This window comes from Moschus berezovskii, chromosome 14 (assembly GCF_049115385.1).
Source record: "Moschus berezovskii isolate FMDL1 chromosome 14, NW_MosBer_1.0, whole genome shotgun sequence".
Classification (NCBI taxonomy): Eukaryota; Metazoa; Chordata; class Mammalia; order Artiodactyla; family Moschidae; genus Moschus; species Moschus berezovskii.
This window is the reverse complement of record NC_142473.1, coordinates 4,728,767-4,742,309: the sequence shown is the minus strand read 5'-3', so window position 1 is coordinate 4,742,309 and position 13,543 is coordinate 4,728,767.

The window sequence follows — 13,543 nt, the reverse complement described above, 5'->3', positions numbered from 1 at the left end:
CATGTTTTCCGTTTCTTGTTTGTACAGTATAGACTTCAGCCTCCATGACCTCTGAGTTCCAAAGGATGGGTTCAAACGGTTGCTAATCAAGGAATGGAGGGAGTGCCGAGACAGGAGGAACAATTAAACAGTAGTGTGCAGGGTCATGATTCTGCCTCAAGGGATACATATAACAATATCTGAGCTCTTCCACAGAACTAAAACCCCCAACAAGTGGAAGATGTTTACTACTTGCGCATTCTTTATTCCAGAGAAGGTCACAGTTTGAGAACCACAGAAGCTCATCAGAAGACCACCTGAGGCCAGATTAAAGCAATGCAGGCCATAAACATAACTCATTCTCATCAGCAATCCTACCCTTGAACCACTGCTATTAAACTCTTCACCAAATCCTCCCTGACTTGGGGTACACAGTTTTGAGGGCATTAGCCCACTGTGTTCCCTTTACCCAGAAAGGCAATAAAGCTCTTCTTTTCTACTTTGGGATTCAATTTGGCACTGATGCACAGAGTCTGAGTTTTGCCATCACCCCCAGTCCTATTCCTTTTTCCCTCTCCAGGGATAACTTGTATCACTTGTAGTTTTGTGGACTTAACTACTTGTGTATGCATCCATAGTCTATGGGTAATGTTATATACTTATACAGCCTATGTTTTCCTATTATAATTGAAACATCAGGATTGGATGTCTTCAAAGTGCCAACAGTAGGAGAATATCCACTCAATTGAATTATACATACCCTTGAGCCATCCCAGATGGTGGTAATGGTAAAGAACCTGCCAATACAGGAAACAAGAGATGAGGATTCAATTCCTGGGTCAGGAAGATCCCCTGGAGGAGAGCATGGCAACCTACTCCAGTATTCTTGCCTGGAGAATTCCATGGACAGAGGAGCCTGGGGGCTACAGTTCATAGAGTCGCAGAGTCAGACACGACTGAAGTGATTTAGAATGCACGTACATACATACATACCCTTAAAGGTAGGTGGTCACCGTTAGGAGTTACCATAGGACACCTGGAGGCATTCATATTTTATCTAAATTTTTGGAAAGAATCTTTATGATGGAAGCAATACAGATAATAGTAAAGTATAATGTAAACTTGCCCAACTTTTAAAAAGGACAGCAGAGGAACTTCCTTGCCTAGGAATATTCAGTCACAGTTCCTTCAGGATCATTTTCCAATGGAAAAATTAAATAGGAGCCAACATTAGAAAGACAAAAAGTGAAGTTTGTTGAATACTTAATCAGAAGTAGAGCCTGATGCTTGGCATAATGTCTACCTTTGCAAATCACCTTCAAGAAAGCATCTATGTGCTAAATGTAAAGCCACTCTACCAGCCTGGAGCTCAAGTAGTAGGTTAGTGGAAGCCCAGAGTTTTGGTGGTCCCATCACTTCATGGCAAATAGATGAGAAAACAATGGAAAAACTGTCAGACTTTATTTTCTTGGGCTCCAGAATCACTGCAGATGGTGACTTAAGCCATGAAATTAAAAGATGCTTGCTCCTTGGAAGAAAACTTCTGACCAACCTAGACAGCGTATTGAAAAGCAGAGACATTACTTTGCCAACCAAGGTCCATCTAGTCAAAGCTATGGTTTCTCCAGTAGTCATGTGAGAGTTGGACCATAAAGAAAGCTGAGTGCCAAAGGATCGATGCTTTTGAACTGTGGTGTTGGAGAAGACTCTTGAGAGTCCCCTTGGACTCCAAGGAGATCCAACCAGTCCATCCTAAAGGAAATCAGTTCTGAATATTCATTGGAAGGACTGATGTTGAAGCTGAAACTCCAATACTATGGTCATCTGATGTGAAGAACTGACTCATTTGAAAAGACCCTGATGCTGGGAAAGATTGAAGGCAGGAGAAGAGGGTGACACAGAGCATGAGATGGTTGGATGGATATGAGTTTGAGTAAGCTCTGGGAGTTGTTGTTGGACAGGGAAGCCTGACGTGCTACAGTTCATGGGGTCACAGAGTCAGACACGACTGAACAACTGAGCAGTAGACTGTCATATCTGTTTGTACTTAGCACACTTTCTGTGCTCTTCCCAGTGCCTTAATAAGGAAGCCTGATAACCTGGCCATCTAAATCTGCTCCATCCTTCACCCTCCTCAGTACCCAAGAAGTTGACTTCTATGCACTATATTAACCAGAATTCCTTTTCCTTGGTAGTGTTGCAAATGGGCGAAGCCATTAGAAGACTGGGTGGGAAGGGAAAGAGGTCAAGGAGTTTATTCTTTTGCCTTTTCTCATGCAGTGATTTGGAAGTTACTGTATTTCTCCACATTACAACTCCTGATGTAGCCCAGAAGTAGATCTCACAGGTTCAGCAAGTGGTTTTCCTTAAATTTTCTCCTTATGAGTAGAAACATGGTGCTTTTGCTTAACCCAGGCTGCTTCACCAACTCTTGTAGTGTCCTTTATCCTTGCCCGCACTCTTTGTTCACCCCATTCCCATTTCCTGGTGCAATCCTGTACAGTATAGTCATTTGTACCACGAGTAGCTCTAGGAAGCAGAGCCTCAGTGTAGGGGAAATGATGTTTGTGGCGAGAGGTGATTTCACCTTTGTTCACATTGTCCCTAATGGTGTTGCGGGGTGTTGGAGAACAATGGGTTAAGATCGAGTGGCTGTGGCATTCAGTCACTGTGGTCACGGTGGGGATTACAGAGGTTGTGAGAGCTAGTCGTTTGGGATTTTTATTTTTTGGCTATGCCACATGGCATGTGAGATATTAGTTCCCTGACCAGGGATCAAACCTGTACCCTCTACAGTGGAAGCACAGAGTCTAAACCACTGGAGCGCCAGGGAAGTCCTGGGCTAGTTTTTTTGAATGTCCAGGAGATAGGCACAGGAAAAAGGATAAATTGAAAGCAAGTGTGAAACTTCAGAAAACTTAACTGTGGCAGCTTTAGGGAATATCTTGTCCTTCATAATTGACAGAAGGAATCCTTCCTCTTTGAGGGATTCAGTCTTACTCCCAAGAAAATAAAGCTTTCAGTGACTTCACCTAAGAAAATTCCCTCAGAGGATATCAGGGTCTATACCTGACATCCACCTTTACATTTTGGAAAACAATAAGTTAAAATGCCAGCATATCCCAAGTGAGTACAAGGTTGAGCCCAAGAGAAGGCACCTGTACAGGATATTACCACTTTGCATTCGTAGGAGTCTAGGAAACAGTGTGGAAGTAGATTCTAAGGGTGTCACACCGAAAGTGTGACGTAGGATAGGCCAGGATTATTGATACTGTTGTACTCACATGGGAAATGTGATTTAATGTATTGGCTTGGAAACCTGGGAATGACAGCAGTATTAACACAATAGCTGCCTACAGTCAGCTCGGTGGAAATGTCAGAACATTCGGAAGGGTCCAGAGTCTTTGGGAGATGGGAATGTGGGCTTGCTCATTACCAAAAAGTTGGTTGCTTACAAGGAGAGAAATGTATTCTCTCACACGTCTGGAGGCCAGATGTCTAAAATCTGGACTGAGATTAAGGTGTCAGCAGGGCTATACTCTCCGGAGGCTCTCGGGCTCCAGGGAAGATCAGTTCCTCGCCTCTTAGCTTCTGGGGGCTGCCAACACCGCTCAGCTGGTGTTCATATCACTCAAGTCTTTTTCAAGGACACATTGCCTCTTCTTTTACTGTGTGTAAAGTTTCCCTCCGCCTCTCTCACAAGGATGGTTGTGACTGAATTTATGGCCCACTCAAATAATCTAGTACTCTTGCCTAGAAAATCCTATGGATGGAGGAGCCTGGTAGGCTGCAGCCCGTGGGGTCGCTAAGGGTCGGACACGACTGAGCGACTTCACTTTCACTTTTCACTTTCACACATTGGAGAAGAAAATGGCAACCCACTCCAGTGTTCTTGCCTGGAGAATCCCAGGGACAGGGAGCCTGGTGGGCTTCCGTCTATGGGGTCACACAGACAGTCGGACACAACTGAGGTGACTTAGCAGCAGCAGCAACGGCAGCAAATAATCTAGGACTCAAATTTCTTAAACTAAGTCATATTTATGGGGTTTTCTTGCCATATAAATTACATTCACAAGTTCCAGGGATTAGGGATTGCTATCTTTGGGGATAGTTATTCAATCTACTATTATATAGTAAATGGTGTAATTATCATATAACTATACCATGGGATACTATCACTTGGCAATAAAAAAGAATGAACTTGATACACACTACAATCTGGGTAAATGGCCAGAAAATTGCACTGAGTGAATAAAAGTTATGAAAGTATACATAGTGTATGTATTTACATTTTTATATATATATATACACACACACGTATATAAAGGATATATATAACATACTTTAAATGATGAAATTATAGAAATAGCAGATTAGTGACTGCCAGGGTATAAAGAGGTGGTGGGAACAGGAAAGAGGAAGGTATGGCTGCAGTAAGACCAGGGATCCTTGTTGAGACCCCTTGTTATGTATCTTGATTGTATCAATGTTATGTATCTTGATTGTATCGATATCAAAATTCTGATTGTAATATTGTTCTGTAGATTTGCATGCATAGTAACAGGATATCTCTAGTATTTTACAGCTACATATGAATTTCCAATTATGTCAAAATAAAGTGCATAATTTAAAAATATCCTACTCAACAACTAAAAAACAACCCAGTCAAAAATTGGGAAGAAAACCTAAACAGATATTTCTCCAAGGAAGACATCTAGATGGCCAATAGGCCATAAGAAGATGCTCAGTATAGCTAATTATTAGAGAAATGCAAATCAAAAGTACAATATATCACTTCACACCAGTCACAATGGCCATCATTAAAAAGTGTACAATTAACAGGAGAAACAAAATGGCAGAGGAGTAGGTGACATGGAGTGCATCTCTCCACTGATGCATCCAGTAATACACCTTCAGACACAGAAGCTTTTGCAGGCCACCAGCTGAGAGCAGGCGGGAATCCTTGACCACTGGAAAGGAATATATAGACCCATGCAAAATTTGGCAGGACAAATGAAGGAGGAGAAAAACCCTAGAGTGAGCAGGACTGGTCCTACACTGCTGGGTGGGGGAACTGGAACTGCAATTGTTTGGGACAGAGGAGAAGCATTTGAGACTGTTGGAGAGTACAGCAGTGATCTGCGACAGGCGGAATGGAATGAGAACCATACAGACAATCTTTGCCACATCTGCAAGACACTGGACAGGGATGCAACTCCCCTGGAATACACGGCGGCTGGGAGCTGACCTAGGAATTGGAGAGCAACCCCAGGACAAAGTCTACTGTTGACTGTAGGGAGACTGCCCAAGGGGATATTAGCGAGGAGACCGCCATGAGAAATGCCTTTGGGCAATACTGCTGAGTTACACACAGAGGGTGGGGCCATCACCGTCAACTCTCTGCCTACATGCCAGCACCAGCAGCTGAACAACAGAGAAAGACCTCAGACAGGGTGGTCCCCGACACACCAAGAAATGGAGAGGAACCCCAGCCGAAGGGGAAGGGCGGTTAAGTGCCTAACCAAGGACCCCAGCCAGGGGGGCCACTTAAGTGCCTGAATGCCTCAAGCAACAGAGAAGGACCAGTCAGGGAGGTCCTTTGAATGCCAGCTGGCAGTTAACTTCAGTTCCTCAGTCATGTCCAACTCTTTGCGACCCCATGAACCGCAGCACACCAGGCTTCCCTGTCCATCACCAACTCCCAGAGTCCACCCAAAGCCATGTCCATTGAGTCGGTGATGCCATCCAACCATCTCATTCTCTGTCGTCCCCTTCTCCTCCTGCCCCCAATCCCTCCCAGCATCAGGGTCTTTTCCAGTGAGTCAACTCTTCCCATGAGGTGGCCAAAGTATTGGAGTTTCAGCTTTAGCATCAGTCCTTCCAAAGAACACCCAGGACCAATCTCCTTTAGAATGGACTGGTTGGATATCCTTGCAGTCCAAGGGACTCTCAAGAGTCTTCTCCAGCACCACAGTTCAAAAGCATCAATTCTTTGGCACTCAGCTTTCTTCACAGTCCAACTCTCACATTTATACAGGACCACTGGAAAAACCATAGCCTTGACTGGACGGACCTTTGTTGGCAAAGTAATGTCTCTGCTTTTCAATATGCTATCTAGGTTGGTCATAACTTTCCTTCCAAGGAGTAAGCGTCTTTTAATTTCATGGCTGCAATCGGCATCTGCAGTGATTTTGGAGCCCAAAAAAATAAAGTCTGACACTGTTTCCACTGTTTCTCCATCTATTTCCCATGAAGTGATGGGACCAGATGCCATGATCTTAGTTTTCTGAGTTTTCTGAATGTTGAGCTTCAAGCCAACTTTTTCACTCTCCTCTTTCACTTTCATCAAGAGGCTTTTCAGTTCCTCTTCACTTTCTGCCATAAGGGTGGTGTCATCTGCATATCAGAGGTTACTGATATTTCTCCTGGCAATCTTGATTCCAGCTTGTGCTTCTTCCAGCATAGCGTTCCTCATGATGTACTCTGCATATAAGTTAAATAAGCAGGGTGACAATATACAACCTTGACGATTAGGTAAGGCTGATAAACATGTAAATTTTTTTTTTTTACACATTATGACTTTAATACATTTTATCTTGGGATTCATTTTTAAAGCAAAAGTCATCTCTATTAGTTTGCAACCTCGAGTTTCCTGGGTGAAATCTGACATTGGCCCCCACACAGGCAGGATGAGAGACCGAGGAAAGCAGCAGACCACTCCAACTTGACAGGTGGCAATTTAATAAGTAAGGGGGCTTATATAGGAAGCCTGTCCAGCAGGGTGACTGCATGATGAGCTGAACTCCCCTCCTGCCCTCCAGAATCTTAAAAATTTGTATAGCGGCCTTAACTGGGTTTAGTCATGTATGGAGTTCAAGGAAGTCCCAACAACGCATTGCTCTCCCAAGGTCACATCCTTGAAAGGGTTCCCATAGTGGAAACAGTAGGAAGAACATACATTCCAAGGACAAGGGTTGGGGTGAGGAGCCTCCATTGCCTGGGTCAGTCCACATGCTCTCAATGACCTTTGCTGAAAGGTCTCCAACAATCGCCAAAATAAATTACACCAAGTTATTTTTCTTTTTAATAACTAAGGGTTCTAGAATGGCAATGACATTACGCGATTATCTTCTATTTCTGCAGTTGTTGACACTTGGAAGATGCCAACTCTCTCTCCATTTCCTTCTCTATAGAACTGGTTGGCTTTTCTCACCCCATTTCTTCTAAGACCTTTTCTAAAGAAAAGACTGTGCATCAATTTCATTGCTTTTTATCCAGCAGTGCAATAAAAATTTTACATTTATAATCGTACAACCTATTAAAAATCAGGATTTGTTTATTTCCCTTGATACCAGAAGTTAGACTTTTTCTAAATTCTCTAGAATTTCTCATCTGACTTAAGGGATAAATTTCCTAGAGGCAAGAGACTTCCCTGGTGATCCAGTGGTTAAGACTGCTTCCTTCCACTACTGGGTCTGTGGGTTTGATCCTTGGTCAGGGAACTGAGATCCCACATGCTGGGCAGTAAGGCCCACCCCAAAGGAAGAAAAAACAAGTAAAGGATGAAAAAGAAAAAGAAAGTAAGGGGTAGAAGAAAAGAAAAAGTGAAAAAGAAAAAAAAAGATTCCCAGAGACTAAATCTGTGAACAGGAGTGTTTTTCTGATATATGAAACTCAGTATTGAAGAGTTCTTTTTCTAACTTTATCAGTTCAGTCTGTTCAGTCACTCAGTCGTGTCCGACTCTTTGCGACCCAGTGAACCACAGCACGCCAGGCCAAGTAATCACTGCAATCAGCATCCACAGTGATTTTGGAGCCCCCAAAAATAAAGTCTGACACTGTTTCCACTGTTTCTCCATCTATGTCCCATGAAGTGATGGGACCAGATGCCATGATCTTAGTTTTCTGAATGTTGAGCTTCAAGCCAACTTTTTCACTCTCCTCTTTCACTTTCAAGAGGCTTTTGAGTTCCTCTTCACTTTCTGCCACAAGGGAGGTGTCATCTGCATATCTGAGGTTATTGATATTTCTCCTGACAATCTTGATTCCAGCTTGTGCTTCTTCCAGGCCAGCGTTCCTCATGATGTATATTTTAGCCCAATTTTTGAATATGTTTGAAAGATCTAAACAAAATACCAAAGATTTTAAGCAGAATCAATGATTATATCATTTTTGAGTGTTCATTCACTGGTGAATGTTTGGAATGCCTAGCAAAATCTAAGAAAAACATGACTTTAAATAAAATTTACTTGAATGATAATAAAACAACTTTGTGGCTAGCCAAATTCTGAAATCTGCCTTAAGCACTTCTGATGACATACGCGGGAAACACTTGGCAATGTCTGGAGACAGTTTTGGTAGTCACAACTGGGTGGTGGGGTGGGAGATATACCTAGACTAGAGGCCAGGAATGCTGATAAACATCAACTAATACACAGGATGTTCCTGTGTATTATATGAATACACAGAATACACAGAATTTGAATACACAGAATTATTTGGCCCCAATGCCAATAGAGTGAAAAACCATGACACACGATTACCTTTCTGTATGGACTTCAAAACCTCATTGTTTAAGGTGCAGACTAAAATCAAAAGCATAGATGAAAGGATCCATGTAAATACCCTTTTCTTCCTTTTGATTCTTCTTGAAAGTCATACATATCTTCAAATAAGAAACATGCAAAGAACAGAGAAGCAAATCTGAACTCTAGTACTTTTTCTAGTATGTGTCAATGAAAGACTATTTCTTGCTCCTAGATTTGGTCCCTTCAATCAGGATACATCTTCTTCGTGAGTTATTATATTTGGGTTTAGAAAAACCTGAGAGACATCTGATTTTTTAATAAAGGTAGGCTCACATTCTCATTTGTTTTTTTATTGCTAAAAATTGCCTTAAGACAGCTGTGTCTGAAAAAGGAATTCCAATGACCACGCAGGAGTCAGTGCCTATGAACAAATATTAATTCTCCGGTGATGTTCTCCTAACTTCCAAGCACTGTTTCAGTCAGTTCAGTTCAGTTCAGTCGCTCAGTCGTGTCCTACTCTTTGCGACCCCATCAATCACAGAACGCCAGGCCTCCCTGTCCACCACCCACTCCCGGACTTCACTCAAACTCATGTCCACAGAGTCAGTGATGCCATCCAGCCATCTCATCCTCTGTCGTCCCCTTCTCCTCCTGCCCCCAATCCCTCCCAGCATCAGAGTCTTTTCCAGTGAGTCAACTTGTCGCATGAGGTGGCCAAAGTATTGGAGTTTCAGCTTTAGCATCAGTCCTTCCAAAGAACACCCAGGATTGATCTCCTTCAGAATGGACTGGTTGGATCTCCTTGCAGTCCAAGGGTCTCTCAAGAGTCTTCTCCAACACCACAGTTCAAAAGCATCAATTCTTCGGCGATCAGCTTTCTTCACAGTCCAACTCTCACATCCATACATGACCACTGGAAAAACCATAGCCTTGACTAGACGGACCTTGGTTGGCAAAGTAATGTCTCTGCTTTTCAATATGATATCTAGGTTGGTCATAACTTTCCTTCCAAGGAGTGTCTTTTAATTTCATGGCTGCAATCAGCATCTGCAGTGATTTTGGAGCCCAAAAAAATAAAGTCTGACACTGTTTCCACTGTTTCCTCATCTATTTGCCATGAAGTGATGGGACCAGATGCCATGATCTTTGTTTTCTGAATGTTGAGCTTCAAGCCAACCTTTTCACTCTCCTCTTTCATCAAGAGACTTTTGAGTTCCTCTTCACTTTCTGCCATAAGGGTGGTGTCATCTGCATATCTGAGGTTATTGATATTTCTCCCAGCAATCTTGATTCCAGCTTGTGCTTCTTCTAGCCCAGCATTCCTCATGATGTACTCTGCATATAAGTTAAATAAGCAGGGTTACAATATACAGCCTTGACATACTCCTTTTCCTGTTTGGAACCAGTCTATTGTTCCATGTCCAGTTCTAACTGTTGCTTCTGACCTGCATACAGGTTTTTCAAGAGGCAGGTCAGATGGTCTGGTATTCCCATCTCTTTCTGAATTTTCCACAGTTTATTGTGATCCACACAGTCAAAGGCTTTGGCATAGTCAATGAAGCAGAAATAGATGTTTTTCTGGAACTCTCTTGCTTTTTCCTAGCAGAGACAAAATGCTGAATATGTTATAATAGAAAGTGAAGCAAGAAAAAAAATTAAGTAGCAGTTTACTTTTATATTTCATAAGCCATTTCTTTCATTAAACACATTTTCGGACCTACAAATTTCTGCTTCTCTGAGATCCCCTGGCAGATGGGGCTATGTCATTCAATTCATGGTGAGGACTATTAGATTTTCCTGAGGCTTGATTGAATAATTAAAGTGATAAACCAAATATGACTGCTTTTATTCCGTTTGCTCAGCATTAATAAGACCCATCATGAAAAGGGAAAATGGCATCAGTTTAGAACTACTCATTTGGTAAATACCAAAAAGTTCCACATATGGAATGAGCAGTGAAGTATTCTGAGTTTCAAGGCTCTGGGCCCACAGTGGAAACAGATTTTCTCTTAGAATCTCATTTCCTTCAAGTCCTTATAATTAGCTGTAATTAGCTAGGTAATGGAGAAGGTGATGGCACCCCACTCTGGTACTCTTGCCTGGAAAATCCCATAGGCGGAGGAGCCTGGTAGGCTGCAGTCCATGGGGTCACAAAGAGTGGGACAGGACTGAGCGACTTCACTTTCACCTTTCACTTTTACGCATTGGAGAAGGAAATGGCAACCCACTCCAGCGTTCTTTCCTGGAGAATCCCAGGGACGGGGGAGCCTGGTGGGCTGCCATCTATGGGGTCACACAGAGTCAGACATGACTGAAGCAACTTAGCAGCAGCAGCAGCTAGGTAATACAGAGTTGACCCTTAAACACAAGGACTGGGGTGCTGACCCTCTTCATAACCGAAAATTGAATTAGCTGCTGAAATTCTTTTGCCTTTTCTTATTCCTTGAAGTTTTTCTTCTGTTGGAGACCTTGACATCTGGCAAGGGCATTTGAAGACAGGAAGCCATTTTGTTTGGATTCTTGAAAGAAATTCTTTGTTGCATATCCTACTAAAGTCATGAGAAAGAATTAAATGAATATCAAGGAAGAACTTTGGGATCTTCAAGGATCCAAATACCTAAAATAGAAAGGGCATTCCTGCTTGAAATGATGGGGAAAGGAAATACCTTATCTATATTACATCTTATTTATTCCTCACAAAACTGTAACAAGATAGATACTATCTGCATATTACATGTGAGAAAACAGGTCATTTGCCATAAGGCAATCATGATTTGGACACAGATTTATCTGGCTCAAAATTTCCTGCTCCTACTCTTAGCCTTCTGCTTTGCCTACAGGGAAAGTTTCAGGCATTTTGCTGACCTGTGCTGAACAAAGTAGCCACTAGTCAAATGGGGCTCATCTGAATTAAGATGTGCCATAAAATACACTAGAAGCAATGACAGATATTTTCTTGGGCAGAGGATGAGATGATTAGATAGCCTCACAGACTCAGTGGACACAAATTTAGGCAAACTCAGGGAGATAGTGGAGGACAGAGGAGCCTGGAATGCTGCAGTCCATGGGGTCACAAAAAGTCTGACATGACTTACTGACTGAACAACCACGTAAATACACATTGCATTTTGAAGATTTACTATAAAAAAGTAAAATATCTCAATAATTTAAAAGTATTTGTATCATACTGGAATGAATGCTTTGGATGTATCAGGTTAGATGATGTGGATTATTAAAATTAATTTCAGTCATTTGTGTTTTAATGCAGACACTAGAAAAAAAAAAATTTAAAATTACCTATGTGGCTCACATTATGTTTTATGTAGCAGCAATGATTTTAATCATTTCCACTTAGGTTCCCAGAACTGAAATTGTAGGTTTCCCCAGGGAAATTTTTAGGAATTTAAAACATCAATATGCTACACTCAATCTTTCTTAGTTTACTGTCTTCTGAACTTAATAAACATGGATCTTTAATTCTCTCTAGAAAAGCACTCTGTCTTACACAAGTTGAATTGTCATCCTATGAACCTACAGAGGGACTAGAGCATCCCATGGTAACTAATGAAGTAAGCCATTATCAATGATTTTGTGATCATGTTTGGTACCTCCCTGAGTCAAAGCAGTGCAATAAATTCCTTGAGTCATTTCAGGTAGGCTGAAGATGGCACATGTTTTCATCAGGAATGGAGAACTGATGCAATTTCATTTTGGTATGGGACATAGGTCTTAGACCAAGTTTTACTTCTCTGAGCCTCTTTTGTTTTTTCTTGACCCCCTCTGGGCCTCTTTTGATCATGATCTCCTAGCATAGTGGTAAATGCAATAATAGATGCCAATGAATTGAAACAAATGAATGCTTTCACATCCATAGTATATGGATTTCATTGTTGTAAGTTGTGAGCCAGAACAAATGTTTGGGCCCTGGTGAAGCACATTTAAGATTTGTAAAAGCAAAGTCAACTAATTTCATTGTGGGTCACTGTCCCTTGAACAATGACAAAGTCACCTCTTCCTCAAGCACATAGAGTTAAGCCTTGTTATGCAAAATAGATTTTATTTTTTGAAAAGTTCTTGAGATAAACTCTTTTAGACTACTGAAAATTTTGTTTGCAAATAGATTTATTTAGTCTTCTTAAAGGCAACTCGTAAACACAGGTAATACAGAGTTGACCCTAAAACACAAGGATTGGGGTGCTGACCCTCTGCATAACTGAAAATCGAACTTTCTCATTGGAACTGTATCTGTGGTTCTGCATCCACAGATTTAACCAACTGCACAGGTTGTGTGCACGTAGGAATGCGTGCTCAATTGTGCCCAACTCTTTGCCACCCCATGCACTGTAGTCCACCAGGCTCCTCTGTCCATGGAATTTTCCAGGTAGGAATACTGGAGTGGGTTGGTATTTCTTTCTCCAGCATGGGTTGTGTAGTACTGCTTATAAATGGACCTGCACGATACAAATTAATGTTCAAGGATCCACTGAGTAGTGAAAAGAATGATTAGTGCACATCTTCTGTGGACTGAGGAGTCAGAAAATACTAAGAAGAGTATCAAATTGCTTTGTTGGGACTTCCTGGCGGCTCACTGGTTAAGACTGTGCACTTCCAATGTGAGGGGTGTGGGCTGGATCCTTGACTGTGGAACCAAGGCCCGCAGGTCATGAAGCACGGCCAAAAAGAAAAAAAAAAAATCACTTTGTTACATACCTGAAATATGTAATATTTTATGTCAAGTATACTTCAATTAAAAAAGAAAAAAAAATAAAAAATGAAATTAAAAAACCACCAAGGAAGGTATAAAGGAAGCAAATAATACAAGTTCCACCCTCAGGGATGGAAGGGATTTCTCTAATATGTAGAAATTTGCTCCCTAGGACTGGGTGAGTGATTGAAGACTGAAAAAAAGGAAGAAGTCACATCTCATTTTCTTAGAAATAAAGCAGCTCCTTTGAAGTCATACTCATAGGGAAAGCTTATATATGATTTTATAATCACGAATGCAACTCATTCCCAAGTAAGAAAGGAGCCATAGG